Source organism: Budorcas taxicolor, chromosome 13, assembly GCF_023091745.1.
Source record: "Budorcas taxicolor isolate Tak-1 chromosome 13, Takin1.1, whole genome shotgun sequence".
Classification (NCBI taxonomy): Eukaryota; Metazoa; Chordata; class Mammalia; order Artiodactyla; family Bovidae; genus Budorcas; species Budorcas taxicolor.
The window spans coordinates 52165834-52180729 of NC_068922.1; the positions used below are offsets into that span (position 1 = coordinate 52165834).

General features: G+C 46.5%; 1 protein-coding gene across 4 annotated transcripts in view; it reads right to left on the reverse strand.

The window, feature by feature from the left end:
* PTPRA (protein tyrosine phosphatase receptor type A) overlaps positions 1-8181 on the reverse strand; it is a 170620-nt gene extending 162439 nt beyond the window's left edge. For all 4 annotated transcript variants that reach the window (XM_052651294.1, XM_052651292.1, XM_052651295.1 and 1 more), the window contains exon 1: positions 7946-8181. The gene's annotated coding sequence lies outside the window, so the exon portion shown is untranslated. The remainder of the gene's footprint in view (positions 1-7945) is intronic.
* Positions 8182-14896: the final 6715 nt, after the last annotated feature.

Here is a 14896-nt window from a genome sequence, read left to right on the forward strand (position 1 = left end):
TTTACACTTTAAAAGGGTGACGTTTATAATATATAAATTATAACACAATAAAGCTTTTTCTTAATTACAAAGAAAATGCTATCTCACAGCACACTTCTAAGAAAGAAAGACATTAGACAATTATTCCATACAGCAATGTTACGAAGGCAGTCATTTATTTTTAAGAACGTCTTCTCCAGTATAACTTTCCTCCAGTAGCCCACAAAAGTGATTTTTCTTGGATTTCTTTCAATAAAGAGAATCTAGCAAATACTAAGACATGCTACAAGCTTCTATGCTTTTAAAACCATGTAACCCACTCCAGTGTTCTTGCCTGGAGAATCCCAGGGATGGCGGAGCCTGGTGGGCTGCCGTCTATGGGGCTGCACAGGGTCGGACACGACTGAAGCGACTTAGCAGCAGCAGAAGCAGCAGCAAACCTCCCACACTGAAAAATTTGTTCTAATATTGCTTGTTCAAATCTTCAGCAACATTTTCTATGCATCTTACATGAGTTACAAGGGATACATTTTAGTTTCTTGATATATTATTTTCCATATACAATACCAGCGGTTTTGGTGTGGGGGGTGGGGGGGGCACCAGTGCAGACACGAAGACCTGCCAATGGTATATGCCTTTCTGTTGTTTCTAAGAACAGAAAACCCTAATATAGATACTTTAATAATTAGGTTAGTAAAATTATTTACAGCATCTGATTGAATAGCCTATGTCTTTTTTCTTTTTCTTTCTGGCTGCACTGCCAGGCCTTGTAGGGATCTTAAATCCCCCACCAGGATTGAACCTGGGCCGGGGCAGTGAAGGCATGGAGTCCAAACCACTGGACGGCCAGGGAACTCCCCAGCCAATGACTTTAAACATCACAGGGGGAGGACTTCCCCGGTGGTCCAGGGGTTAAGAATCCGCCTGCCAATGTAGGGGACATGATCCCTGGTCCAGAAAGATTTCATATGCTGTGGGGCAACTAAGCCTGTGCATTCCAACTACTGAGCCTATTCTCTAGAGTCCATGCTCTGCAACAAGAGAAGCCACTGTAATGAGAAGCCAGGGCACCTCAATGAAAACTACCTCCCACCTGCTCCCAAACCCGCCCAGCCAACTAACCCCAGCACAGCAACAACCAACCAACACAGCCAAAAAGTAAATTAAAAAAAAAAAAAATCATTAGGAGAAAAAAAATGCAGAGCTTTATGCTCCAGATGCTTAGTTTTCAAATGGCCTGGTACTAGCCATGGCCTCATATTTTATTATTTTACATCTCAGGTTCTACACAATCTTAAAGGAAGATTCCTATAATAACAGAGGATGTAAGTCCATAGGGTTCTTTATACTTTCCAATGTAATGCAAGCTGATTAGCTCACTAAGACTTCATAATAGGAGCTAGACAAAGGTCAACTGTGCCATTTTGTTTGTTTCCTTGTGCTTGCATTATTTTCTTCAATCACTGGTTTCTTTGCAGGGATCATTTTAAGCCACTTGTTCGTTTTGTGAAACTCAGTTTAATAAAACTTGATAATATAAACTGTTATTAATGTATGTATACAGCTCTGCTCGCTTACTGCAGAACTGCCCTCTCTTTCTTCTGGACATCTAAGGTTCTGCAGTTAACATGTTAACATTGTTTGACCTATAGACAAAAGGAGATACCAGTGACAGTCTCTAATGTAATATTTTATCAATTTTGAGATAAAAATAATTAAAAATTCAGCATCCCAGCATCTTATCTACCTCACTCTGAAAACTACTGCTCTGGACTGCAGCCACAGTGAACTTTTCACAACTGCAAATCAGATCAGTTTACTCCTCTTTGAAATCTCTTAAAGGCTTAGCTCTGCCTTAAGGATCAAGTCCAAAATACTTGCGTGGCATACAGGGCCTTGAACTCTGGTCCTTGCCTCTCTCTAGCCCAGTGGTTCTCAACTCTGGCTGCATATTAGAATCACCCAGGGAATTAAAAAAATATATATGTATATATACTCTCAGTCCCTTAATCAGAACTATTATGTAATAAAAATGCCTGGGGGTGGGCTATTAAACATCCCTGATTGTTTAAGTTCCCCAGGTAAACTCAAAGTGCAGCCTGGATAGAGAATTACCCCCTACTACTCACCATGGTCATTCAGCTTTTGATACTAACCAAGCTCTCAATTAGGCCTAGCTACTCAAGCATGGTCCACCCAAAAACAGCATCTTCCTCACCAGGGAGCCGCTTAGTAATGCAGAATCCCAAGTCCCACCCTGTTGTTTAGCTGCTAAGAATTTCCAACTTTGCAAGGCCATCAACTGTAGCTGCCTGGCTCCTCTGTCCATGGGATTTCCCAAACAAGGATAGTGGAGAGGGTTGCCATTTCCTTTTCCAGAGGATCTTCCCCACCCAGGGATCGAACCCACGTCTCCTGCACTGGCAGGCAGATTCTTTATCACTGAGCCACCAGAGAAGCCCAAGTCCCACTTCAGACCTGCTGAATCAAGACTTGGTATTTGAACAAGACCCCTAAGATGGTTCACGTGAACTCTCAAGTTAGGTACCTAAGGTATCAACACCCTTCCTAGCTCAGGGATTTTGTGTTGTTTAATTTGCAAGTGTTGTTTACCTGTTGAACTTCTCTGGCACTCCCAAGACATCCTATTCTTCCCCTCTGATCGTATCTGTAATTACCATAAGGTAATTAACGTCTGCCTACTAAATTAGTCCATAAGGATAGACATCACATCCATGTTGTTGTTGTTGTTGAGTCACTCAGTTGTATCCAATTCTGTAACCCCATGGACTGCAGCACACCAGGCTTCCCTGTCCTTTCACTATCTCCTGGAGTTTCCTCAAACTCATGTCCACTTAGTCTATAATGCCACCCATTCATCTCATCCTCTGTCACCCCCTTCTCTTCCTGCCCTCAATCTTTCCCAGTATCAGGATCTTCTCCAGTGAGTCAGCTCTTCGCATCAGGTGGCCAAAGGATTGCCACCTCAGCTTCAGCATCAGTCCTTCCAATGAATATTCAGGACTGATTTCCTTTAGGATTGACTGGTTGGATCTCCTTGCTGTCCAAGGGACTCTCAGGAATCTTCTCTAACACCACAATTCAAAAGCATCAATTCTTCAGTGCTCAGCCTTCTTTATGGTCCAACTCTCACAACCATATGACTACTGGAAAAACCACAGCTTTGACTATACAGACCTTTGTCAGTAAAGTGATGTCTCTGCTCTTTAATATACTGTCTAGGTGTGTCATAGCTTCCTTAATGAGCTACTAAAGCTCATTTAGTAGCTCATTTAGTGTTCTAAAGTTTTCCTGAAGAAACGTACATTTAACCTAATTCAAAGTACTGTTACATTTTTTAAAAATTAACAAAATTGATTTTTAGGTTATATTTAATAGTACTGGTTATATTGTCAGGATATAGAGCCAAATAAATTGTTAATGGTGTTGTAAACTAGTTCAACCTTTCTACATACCAATCCGGCAATGAAATCATACTCTGATACAGTGATCCCATTTTAGGGAAAGAATCCAAGAAAATAATCCAAAAGAAGTGTTTCAGGGGTGCTCAAAAGTACCATTTATAATAGTAAAAAGGAGAGAAAAAAGGAAAATAAAAAACGATTGTACAAACTACAGTTATCAATGCCTAGACTGTTATTTTGTGATTTAAAATAATAAATGAAATGAGTAAAAATAAAATGTTTGATGTTATTCAGAAACACAAAAATCAGGGCTTCCCTTGTGGTCCAGTGGTTAAGAATCCATTGCAACTACTGAGCTCTAGTGTCCTACAGCCATGCTCTGCAACAAGAAGTAAAAAACAAACAAACAAACAAAAAAACCACTACGAGAAGCTTGCACACTGTAACTAGAGAGCAGCCCCCACTCTCTGCAACTAGAGAAGGACCACACTCAGCAATGAAGACCTAGAATAGTCAAAAATAAAAATCAATAAATTACAAAAAAATACAAAAATCATATTCTGCATGTACTTTACCTACCAAGTACAGATAAAAGGTAATAACTATTAAAAAAAAAAAAAAAAAACAAAGGAAATGGCAACCCATTCCAGTATTCCTGCCTAGAGAATCCTGTGGATGGAGGAGCCTGGTAGGCTGCTGTCCATAGGGTTGCACAGAGTTGGACACAACTCAAGCGATTTAGCATGCATGCACAGCATGTCTATACAATGACACAAATAGATGTGAATTTAAAGTACATACAATTTCATATTTAATGGATTTTCTTTTCTATAGAGAATATATTAAAATAAATTTTAATGTTGGGTTATTTATGGGTTTGTTGCTCAATTATATTGTTAGTGTTACAGTATTGCTACTTTTGTTGTACTCAGAGTCACTAAAAAAATTTTTTCAGATTTGACATTTGTTAAGAAGTAAAAAGACAAGGCTCTACATTTGGCCAAATTCTTGCTTAAAACTTAAGTTTCACTGGACCTCATTTTTTCCACATGAAGGTGGAGAAAAACAATGCAACAACGTTTACAAATCAACTCAGAACTTCCAATGAAATATGCTGGGCGAATACAAATAACAGGGCTGCTTAAAAAAACCACCACCACCCACCATCTTGCACAAGTACTCTATCCTTCTAAGACTCAATGTCTCCCTCTGCAAATTGAAAGAAACGGGATAAAATCAAACAGGGGGAGAAGGTCAGGTGAAGGAAAGCATGTGGAGAAGCATCCCAGGTTATCCTGATATATACCCTGATAAAGATTCATTTGAGTTCCATTCACATCTTGAGAGAATAAATAAGCACAATGGGCTTCCCTGGTGGCTCAGAAGTTAAGAATCTACCTGCAAGGGAGGAAACGCAGGATTGATCGGAAGATCCCCCCGGAGGAGGGACATAGCAATCCACTCCAGTATTTTTGCCTGGAGAATTCCATGGACAGAGGAGTCTGGCGGGCTAGTCCACAGGGTCGCAGAGTCAGGCATGACTGAAGCAACTTAGCACGCACTCTAAACTTCAACCATCTCTGGGGAGGTCAGGTAGAAATACGATATTTCTCTACTACATACTTTCAAACGGCTGTAATTTTTCTCCTAAGTATTATCTTTTTCTCAAAACTCTGCAGTATTCTCTTTGGACCTCACTCTGGGTTTAAGAGGCCATGATTCTGCCTCTGTGCGTCCTGGCCATTGCCTCTTAAATTGGAAGGGCATGAGCACCCGGCCCCACATTGCCCCCGAGTGACTTTTCCAAAGCCTGGTCTGCCCAAGTCCCTGACCGCCTCTAAAATCCTCCTTTAAAGTCTCTACTGCCCAAATTCTGGGGCTTCCCAGGTGGCTCAGTGGTTAAGAACCTGCCTACCAATGCAGGAGATGCAGCAGATATGGGTTCAATCCCTGGGTCAGGAAGAGCCCTTGGAGTAGGAAATGATATCCCACTCCAATATTCTTGCCTGGAAAATTCCATAAACAGAGAAGCCTGGTGGGCTACAGTCCATGAGGTTGCAAAGACTTGGACACGGCTGAGCATGCACACCCAAACTTAAACACAGCACTCACAGCCCTTCAAGCTGACCTAATCTCATCTCCCACCCTTGTCTCTACCCAGTCCAAATACATTTAACCTCTCCTTGTTCCCCAAGGGCAATGGATTCCTTCCACCTCCAAGCCTGCCTGTGCTGATCCCTCTTTCCGGTATCCTGTCCACCATACATAAACTCCTATCCATCCTTCATGACCCAAGGCCTCCTCCCAGTCAAGTTTTCTCAGGCCACCCAGAGAAGGAATGCAGTCTATACAGCCAGGTAGATACTCTGGAACTAGACTGCCAAGATTCAGATCCTGATTATTCTCATCAGCATACTGTATGGGCTCAGTTTCCACCCTTGTCTAGTAGGAATTAGCCACTATTCAAGGGTAGAAAGGAGTAAGTAAGATAATTCATGGAAAGCATTTATTACCTAGCCTAACACAAGGCAAATAAAAGGTATTATCACACCCTCACAATATCTGTGACAAGTATTTGTATCCACCTGTCCTGCTTTAAGCTGTGAGCCCCTCAAAGGTAAAAATGTGACTTCCTCACTTTTATTCTGTATCCTAAGCACTTTGTCTGGCAAATAGAACGCCATGAATGTAGTACAGTCAGAGAAGTGGCTTTTCTGGTTCTGGATTTCACTTAGATGGTAAATCAGCATCTAAAAAGTACCCAGTGAACAGCCTCCTAGATCGCACTCTGCCTCAGAGTATATGTTAGCCAGGGCACTTCAGATAGGCAGAGGTGAAAAAGAGACCATAGGGCTTTTGGCCTTTCAAAGACAGTGGAGCAGACTGAAGGTCAGTGGGATATGAGACCTGTCAGTTCCTACCTGCTAATTATTTATGGGGCTGGATAGGACAGACATGGGTAGATGGGGAATCAAGGTACTAAAAGTCCTGGCTTCAACATTCTATCTGCCTGGCTGCATGCCAAGCAGGAAACACTCAAGAAAGATTCTCTCAGGAAGTGGGAACCTGGAAGTAAGTATCAGGGGAAGAGATGGGACAGGACCTATAAGACAATTGGGAGGAAGAAGCTTTCAACATGGGAGCTGAACAAGACACAGCTCCTACCCTCATCAAGCCTCTCAACTGAAAACAGCTTTAAAGAAAGAGGTGGAGCTCAGCAGGTAAAGGTGGGGAAGAAAGAGCAAGCAAAAGTATCCAAATGTGAAAAAAGGCAGGCAAGCAATTCTGAATGACCAGAGAAGGGGATGAAGGGAAGGAGGATTGAAGGATTAATCTAAAAATAAAAGAATAAATTGAAGCAAGGCTGTCAAGGGTCTTGTATGACTTGTTGAGGCATTTTGGGCTTCATTCATCTTATGGCAAAAGAAAAGCAAGGGAGTTTTAAGTAAACAAGTGATAGCATCAGATCTGTGTTTTGTAAAGGAGTGGCCAAGCAAGGGGCTTCCCTAGTGGCTCAGACAGTAAAAAATCTGCCTGCAAAGCAAGAGACCTGGGTTCGTTCCCTGGGTTGGGAAGATCCCCTGGAGAAGGGAATGGCTCCCACTCCAATATTACTGCCTGGAGAATTCCACGGACAAAGGAGTCTGGCAGGCTAGAGTCCATGGGGTCACAAACAGGAGGACACAATGTTCATCCATCTTTCGCCACCAGTCCTCTCCTTGCCTACCACCTTCTCGTTCTAGAGCTGCCTAACAGCAAGCAGGTGGCAAGAGATCTTTCTGGAGATGTGACTGGTTCTAGAGCAGGGATCCCTGAGCAAGGGCTTCTAAAGGCATTCACCCTCCTAGAGAGGTTTTGAATATTCTTCTTTTCCTGTCTTACAAACATCATTCACTGACCTCAAAAAAAAAAAAAAAAAGGAAAGAAAGCTCAACACTGGGCTCAGCTCTGCCATTTTTTTTTTTTTATCTTCAGGAAATACAATTAGGAACTAATTTCTCAAGAAACGATATTCTTTGTGTTATTCACGAAAGTAAAAAGGAGGGGGCATGCATTCCCAGTTGGCTCATTTTGAATTCTCGGCAGCTCTGAGCCCGTCTTCCTTCTTTAGCAGCCTGAACTGCAGGGAGTGGACAGAAAAGAGAGGGGCTGGGGAAAGAAAAGTTGGTCACTGCAAGAGCAAATTTTCTCATGCCAGGAGTTCTCCTCTTTCTTCCCATTAAATGGACCTGAGCAAATTCTGATCTCACTGTCCAAATTTCTTCTTTCAGAATGAACTATGGCAGCGACCCGGCCCCAGGAGGATGCATGCGAAGTTCCAGGGCTGTGGAGAGGGGTCGGCCCCTGGGCGGGCGCGTTTCCGGGGACTCTCCCCCTCCCCCGCCCCAGCCCCACGGACAGCGCAAGGATGTGGAATCCCTGGAGAAGCCGGATGGATCCTGCCCGGAAAAGAGGGATTTGGGCACCCCTCCCACCCGCGCCCGGGAACCGCCGCCCCACCTCCGGAACCCGTCGGGGTGGCGGCGGCCGTGAACACTCACCGAGTCCAGCGTTGGGCGGGACCGCTGGGGTCGAGGACTGCGGCTCCGCCTCGGTGCCGCGACGGCGTCTCGGCCCGCCACACGCCCTCAGGGCCACCGCCCGGCCCGCGGCTTGGAACCCCGCGGCGGCGGTGGCGGCCTCGCCTCCATGGCGAGGAGAAGCGGCTGAGGAGCAACTGGACAGGCGGCGGTGATGGCGGCGACGGTCCGGGGTCCGAGCTGGGTCGCGCGCGCGCGCGTCTCTGTCAGCGCCGCACTCGCCGCAGCCTCGCTCCCGATCCGGCCGGGGTTGTAAGGAGCTTCCTCATTGGCGGTTCAGAGACGAGCGCTGGTTGGCCCAGATCGAAAGGGCGTTCCCCTGGCCCTCGTGGGCCCCGCCCTTACGCGCCTCCGAAAGCTCGCTAGCCTGCCGGCCTGGGGCGCAGGCCCGGGTCTCTGTGTCTCACGGTCTCACGGACCGCCAGGGAGGCGGTCCCCCCACCGCGGTCCAATCCTGGGGGAAACAGGACCCTGGGAGCACCGGCCGACTGTGCACCAACACCTTCCGTTTCTCTACAGTCACACCTAGACGTAGGTCTTCTTCCCAGTTTACAGATGCGAAAACTGAGACCAAACACAAGTTACACCAATGTTTAGCGATCGGGGAGACCTGGAGCTCAAAAATCTTTCCACTCTCTCCAAACGGGTTCCCCAGAACTCCCCCTCCCTCCGCTTTTTAATTGCTGCAATGTATTTAAAAGACAGAGGCTCTCGGTGGTGAAGGTGGTGAACGTGCATAGCCCCTGGAAGACGCCTAGCACCGTGGCTGTCATCTTAACAAGCTAGCCCACGCCATCCCCACCCGAGCCCAAGGGAAATCTCCGCGGCTTTCCAGATGCGCGTATCCGGGCCTGACTCGCGTCGAGCTGGGTAGAAACACTACACACGGTGCTCTGCGGAGGGTGTTTGCGACAGGTCTGGCCTGGAAGGAGAGGCTCAAAGCTTCGAGCGGGCCTAGAGACGCGTCTCCCCCTGGGGTCGGGGACTGGGACCAGGTGGGAGGCGCGGACCTACTCCCCAGCGCTCCCCGCCGCGCGTAAGCACCTCAAAGCCATCCGTGGGTATGCCCGGCAAGTGGCTTCCCAGGCTGCAGGACTTAAGAAATCGCTGAAGGCCGATTACACAGTCGTGGTGGGTGGCAAGTGAGACACCCCAGATTGTAGTCCTCAGGCAGGGCCCCTCGGACGCAGCCGGATCCTCTCAGGAGTGACCATAAGTCCGTAGGCGGGAGACATTGCTCAGCAGTGTGCAAGCACAGCTTGCTGGGAGATCCTTCATTCCTGACCGGCAGCCTGAGCTGCCAGGGGTGAGCGGCGGCCAGCCTCCCTTTCCCATCCGTGGCTGGGCAGAGTCCCACGATCAGCGCTCCCGAGGGAACGAGTCTGTTCCTGGTAGTAATCCTTTTTCTTGGAGGGGATATTTCAGCACAGGAGAAGGAGCCCACATGAGCTCCCATTTCCACAGGGCTGGTGCTTCTAGCACCTCCAGTCCGTACCACCGCCAGTAGTTGGGGCGTCAGTTTGGGACTGTATGCACCCCGCTGCCCGTATTTGTAGAATTAGTGTGTGCTGACCAGAGCCATGACCTGGGAATACGGGGTGCTGTGGGCCTCCTTCGAGGCATCCCCTCTGCCACTGGAAAGTCCCTCCTTGAGAGGGAAGTGTATCTCCCACTACCTCTCAGCGGGGCTGACCCAGAGGTGTGAAATGACTGAATCCTAAACGCCTCTGAGGGACAGATCCTACAGCCGAAAGACCCACACACCAAGTCTCCTGTTAGAGCCTAAGGGCAGCCAAAGAGGGCAGGACTTTCTACACACCAACCGTTCAGTTGGGCTTCCCTAGTGGCTCAGAGGGTAAAGCGTCTGTCTACAATGCAGGAGACCCGGGTTCGATCCCTGGGTTGGGAAGATCACCTGCAGAAGGAAATGGCAGCCCACTCCAGTATTCTTGCCTGGAAAATCCCATGGACCGCGGAGCCTGGTAGGTTACCGTCCATGGGCTCACAAAGAGTCGGACACGACTGAAGCGACTTCACTTACTTTCAACCGTTCAGTTACCCAGGAAGTAGAAAAACTCACTCTATCCACACACAACGCAAAAGCCTGAACTCGGGAAAAATAATGATTGAGTGCTGGAGACACCTGGACAGTCTCATAAAAGAGTTTGACTTGCTACTTATATTTCCTAATCTATATGGAAATAAATAGCTATTATAATAAAAAACATTCATCCTTGGGATCATCTGAAAGATTCCCCACCCAAGCTGACCATACTTGGGAAAATGCTGTGGTTGAGCCCTGAAGTTCAAGCCCTGCCACTGGCTGCTTCACCTGAGTCCTGCTCTGCTACTCTTCCTGGAACCTCCCAAGGCTGCATGAAGAATTACAGGCATGTACAGCTTGGCAAGTGGCCCATTCTTAGGAAATGCAGTTCCTTCTCTCCAGGAGACAGCTGCAGTGGGGTCAGAGCATGTGTGGGGTGTGTGCAGAGGTGACAGGACCTCACACCAAGGAGCCTTGCATATTCCATCCTGGAGACCCTGAGAAGGAAATTTCAGTTTGGTGACCACAGATACCCTATTTTCAATGAAAGAGGACAGAGTCCTATACTCAGCTGCCCAGCTGTGGAGACCTGTCCATAGTTCCCATCCTATGTGATGCTCAGGGTATTCACAGCTCCCCCCATCACCACAAGGCAAAAGGCTATCTTCAAAGAGAAGAGAGGAACTGAGAGAGGGCAGGGAGTCAGACTTCTGCTCCAGATGCTGCTTTAGTCCCAGCCCACAGGAGCACACACCTAGTGGTAGGCGCTTGTCAGTCACCACACAGGTGCCCCAGAAGTCACAGGTTTCATGAGAAGAGGACTGGACTAGAGGAGAGCTGGAGGATGGGAGTAAAGGATTCCTGTTTCTTTAGGCAAGTCACTTCTCTCATGGCTTCCTTTCCCCATCTAGTCAATGGAACAATTAATCTCTCTCAACAAATACTTTTTGAGTGCTGACGGTGTGCTAGACACAGCAGGGGAGTAAGATAGAAAAGGTGTCTCCTCTTAGGAACTTACAGTCTAGATGGGGAGACAGACAATAAACAAGTGAACAAGAAAATTTCCTGAATGGAGTAATGAAAATAAAGCAAGACAGTATGATAGAAAGCTGAAGTGAATGAGAGCCTAGGGACTTACCAGGCCATTTACTGTTCTGTTCCTAAGGGTCACTTGCTAGAGTACAGTACCTAAAGAAACTGCAGCCCCCTCACCCTGAGACGGTGGCTTACAGGAGCCTTTGCCCCAATTTCCACTTCAGGACTGCCATTGATATCCTAAAGCAGTAGAAATGTTTCCAGATTCACTACCCTCAGGCCCTAAATCCTGGTCCAAGGCTCAATTCTAGTTCCATCCATTGGCCAAGATGACTCTTCCTGTGAGGCAGGCCCAGGCCTGTGGTGCAAACTGCTCAGGATAGAGGAGGCATTTTTACACTAAGCACAGTTAAGAAACCAAGATTTGAAAACTGAGTTCTAGTTATTTTTGTATTGCAGGTGAGGCTTGAACTAGTTTTTTTAAATAAAAAAAATCACTATTTAGAGACTTCCCTGGAACGGAGCGTGGGTTTGATCCCTGCTGAAGGAACCAAGATTCCACATGCCAAACAGTGTGGCTGACCACCCCCTCTCCACAACCATTCATAAGTGTATAGATTTGTCAAAACTCAGCAAATGTACATTTATGAGATGAGAACTATATATTTTTGGTCTGAAAAGAAAAAACTTGCATAAATATTTAGAGGGAGGTACTAATGACTGCAACTTTGAAATGTGTCAAAAATAACGACTTAATAGAATGGATAGAGGAATAGACAGATATATGAAAATTAAGCATAGTAAAATGTTAATTGTAGAATCTAAGTGGTGGGTACAGGCGTTCACTGTAAATTCTTTCAATTTAGCTGTATGTTTCAAAGTTTTCAGGATAAAATGTTGGCAGGGGAGAATCAGCATTTAACTTTATAGGAAAATATACAGAACTGCTTTTAATTTTCAAACACATCTCCTCATGGACAATTCCAGTGCTTCTTCACATGCATACACACTTTTTATAAAGTTGTAATCAGTTTATACAGTCATCATTGTTATTCCTTATGTATTTCTAAAACTTCACATGTACTATGCTCAATGTTTGCACACTGCACATTAATATGCTGCATGTTTAGGGACATAGGCTTTTTTCTAATGCAGGCTGAGTTTTATTTTTATTTGGCTGTGTTGGGTCTTAGTTGTGGCACACAGGCTCTTCCTTCCTTGTGTCATGCAAGATCTTTCGTGTTATGCAAGGACCCTAGTTGTGATGCTCTGGCTCCGGAGCATGCGGGCTCAGTAGTTGTGATACATGGACTTAGTTGCTCCATGGCATGTAGGATCTTATTTCCCTGACCAGGGATCAAATCCTCATCCCTTGCATTGCAAGGCAGATTCTTGATCACTGGACAGCCAGGAAAGTTCTAACATAGGCTTTTATTGTGTAGCTTCTAAATGCATTGCCCAGGGCCTCCCTTCCAGAAAAAGAGGAATGAGTTGGATGGTTTCAGCCCTTTTTCTAGTTAGAAAAGCTGGAGAAAACATTTGTTAAAGGCACTGAAGGGAATTCCCAGCTGTCCAGTGGTTAGAACTCTGTGCTTCCACCATGGGGGGCAGTAGGTTCAAATCCCACATGCCACGTGGAGTGGATAAAAAAGCAGTGAAGAGGTACCAGGGCAGGGAAGAAGTGTGGTGCCAAGACTGAGGATGAAACAAAAATCCCAGAATGACCTCAGTATTGGAAATCTCCTGTCCTTTCCCTAGAAGGGTCTGCTGATTCTGAGAGAAGGCTGATATACTGTGCAGATTGTGACTCCGAAAACTGGCCACATTTCCAGTTCTACATACTGTTCCAGAGCCTTGCTACTTCTCTATCTAGAGGCAGAATCTATTTCCCCTTGAAATTGGGTGAAGTAGGCCCACATAACTGCCTTGATAAACAGAATATGGCAGGTATGATACTATGACTTCTAAAGCCACGTTAGGGAAGGCAGTACAGCTCTACCTGGTTCTTCTTGGATCCTGCCCTTGGGACCTGGCTGCTGGTGTTTGAGGGAGGTGTTCTGGCTGACAGAACTAAGGTTCCAGTCAACAACCAGCTTCAATTGCCAGACATGTGAGTTGCCAAGCCTTCAGATTCCAGTTCCTAGCTGTCAAGTCACCCCCAACCTTTTACTCTTCCAGCTAATGCCCTAGACATTGTGGAACAGACAAACCATCCTGTTTCATCCGGTTCAAATTATCTAAGTAGTGAGCATAACAAATGATTCTTTTATAATTTGATTTATATCCCCAAGAATGCCGACAGAGGAGCCTGGCTGGCTATAGTCCAAAGGGTCGCAAAGAGTTGCAAAGAGTCGGACACGACTGAAGCGACTTAGTACCTGTGCATGTGGGATTTTCACAAACTTACCATCAGGTAGGGGAGGAAAAAGAAAGATCTTACCAAGCTTGAATCTCTCACTGTTTTTAAACACACCCCTAGGGGTGTCAACGGAGAAGGCAGTGGCAATCCACTCCAGTACTCTTGCCTGGAAAATCCCATGGATGGAGGAGCCTGGTAGGCTGCAGTCCATGGAGTCGCTGAAGGTCGGACATGACTGAGCGACTTCACTTTCACTTTTCACTTTCATGCATTGGAGAAGGAAATGGCAACCCACTCCAGCATTCTTGTCTGGAACCCAGGAACGGAGGGAGCCTGGTGGGCTGCCGTCTATGGGGTCGCACAGAGTCGGACACGACTGAAGCGACTCAGCAGCAGCAGAAGCAGCAGCAGCAGCAGGAGCAGAGGTGTCAAAGAGGGGAAAACTGAAAGTTCCAGGGAGGTCTGCCTTCTCTCAGCTTTGGTTTCCTCCTTCGTCTTCCATCTAGACTAATGAAGGCAACAGGAAGAAAGGTAATACCCTCAGTGTTGTGTAACGCTGCTGGGGTATGAAGCCAAAGTGCACTGGAGTGCAGAGGCTAGAGGCAGGGAGCCTGGAGGGCCATGAAGGCGTTCTCGCTGACTGTAGGGAAGGCCTCCACTGAGCCGACTGGAGAGTCAGGGGTCTCCAGTTTGCAGTTCTTCCTTGGCAGAACTGCCAAAGGGAGAATTCCATTCTTTTTCTCTTCAGTCCAGTGACCATTCAGGAATTGCTCACCACTCTTCAGTGGGCAGGGTTTCCAAAGTCTCCTTCTCGATCTCTCCAACCCAATGGCCACATGCTTCTAATCTGTCCTCCAGTCCTCACTGTAGGGCAAACCAGGGGCCTTGCCTCAGGACTCTCTGCTCAGAGGGCCCGGTTTCAGGTCTGGCTGAGTCATCCTTCCTCTGTCACAACAGCCAAGAAGAAGCTCTAAAATCTCCACATGTCCAATATGGTTTCAAATCCCAGTCTTGCCACCTAGTTGCTCCCCAGTCCTCAATCTTCTTCTTAAGATGGGGCGGTATTACCTATCTCATAGGGCTGTCTTGTAGAATAAATGAAAGCAAGGTGAAGTGCTGAGCTTGTATCCCGTGTGCATGTGTGGGTAATGCTTTCAGTGTAGTGCTTATCATGTGTGCTATCACTCCCCATAATCTTCCCAGGGGCTGTGAGTTTGAGAGGACTTTGCCTGGTAACTGTAGAGAGGGGTCTGTGAATATCACTGGGAAGTTCTCTCTCCAGAACCCCACAATCAAACACATGAAGTTCTGCTAGGTATCTGGATGGTTCTGCTTCCAAGCTGTTTTTGCTTAGACTAGACTGCGTAAAACAAGTGCTCTAAAACAGGGGTCCCCAACTTCCAGGCCAGGGACTGGTACCTCCTGTCAGATCAGAAGCAGCATTAGATTAGAAATAAGATATACAGTAAATGTA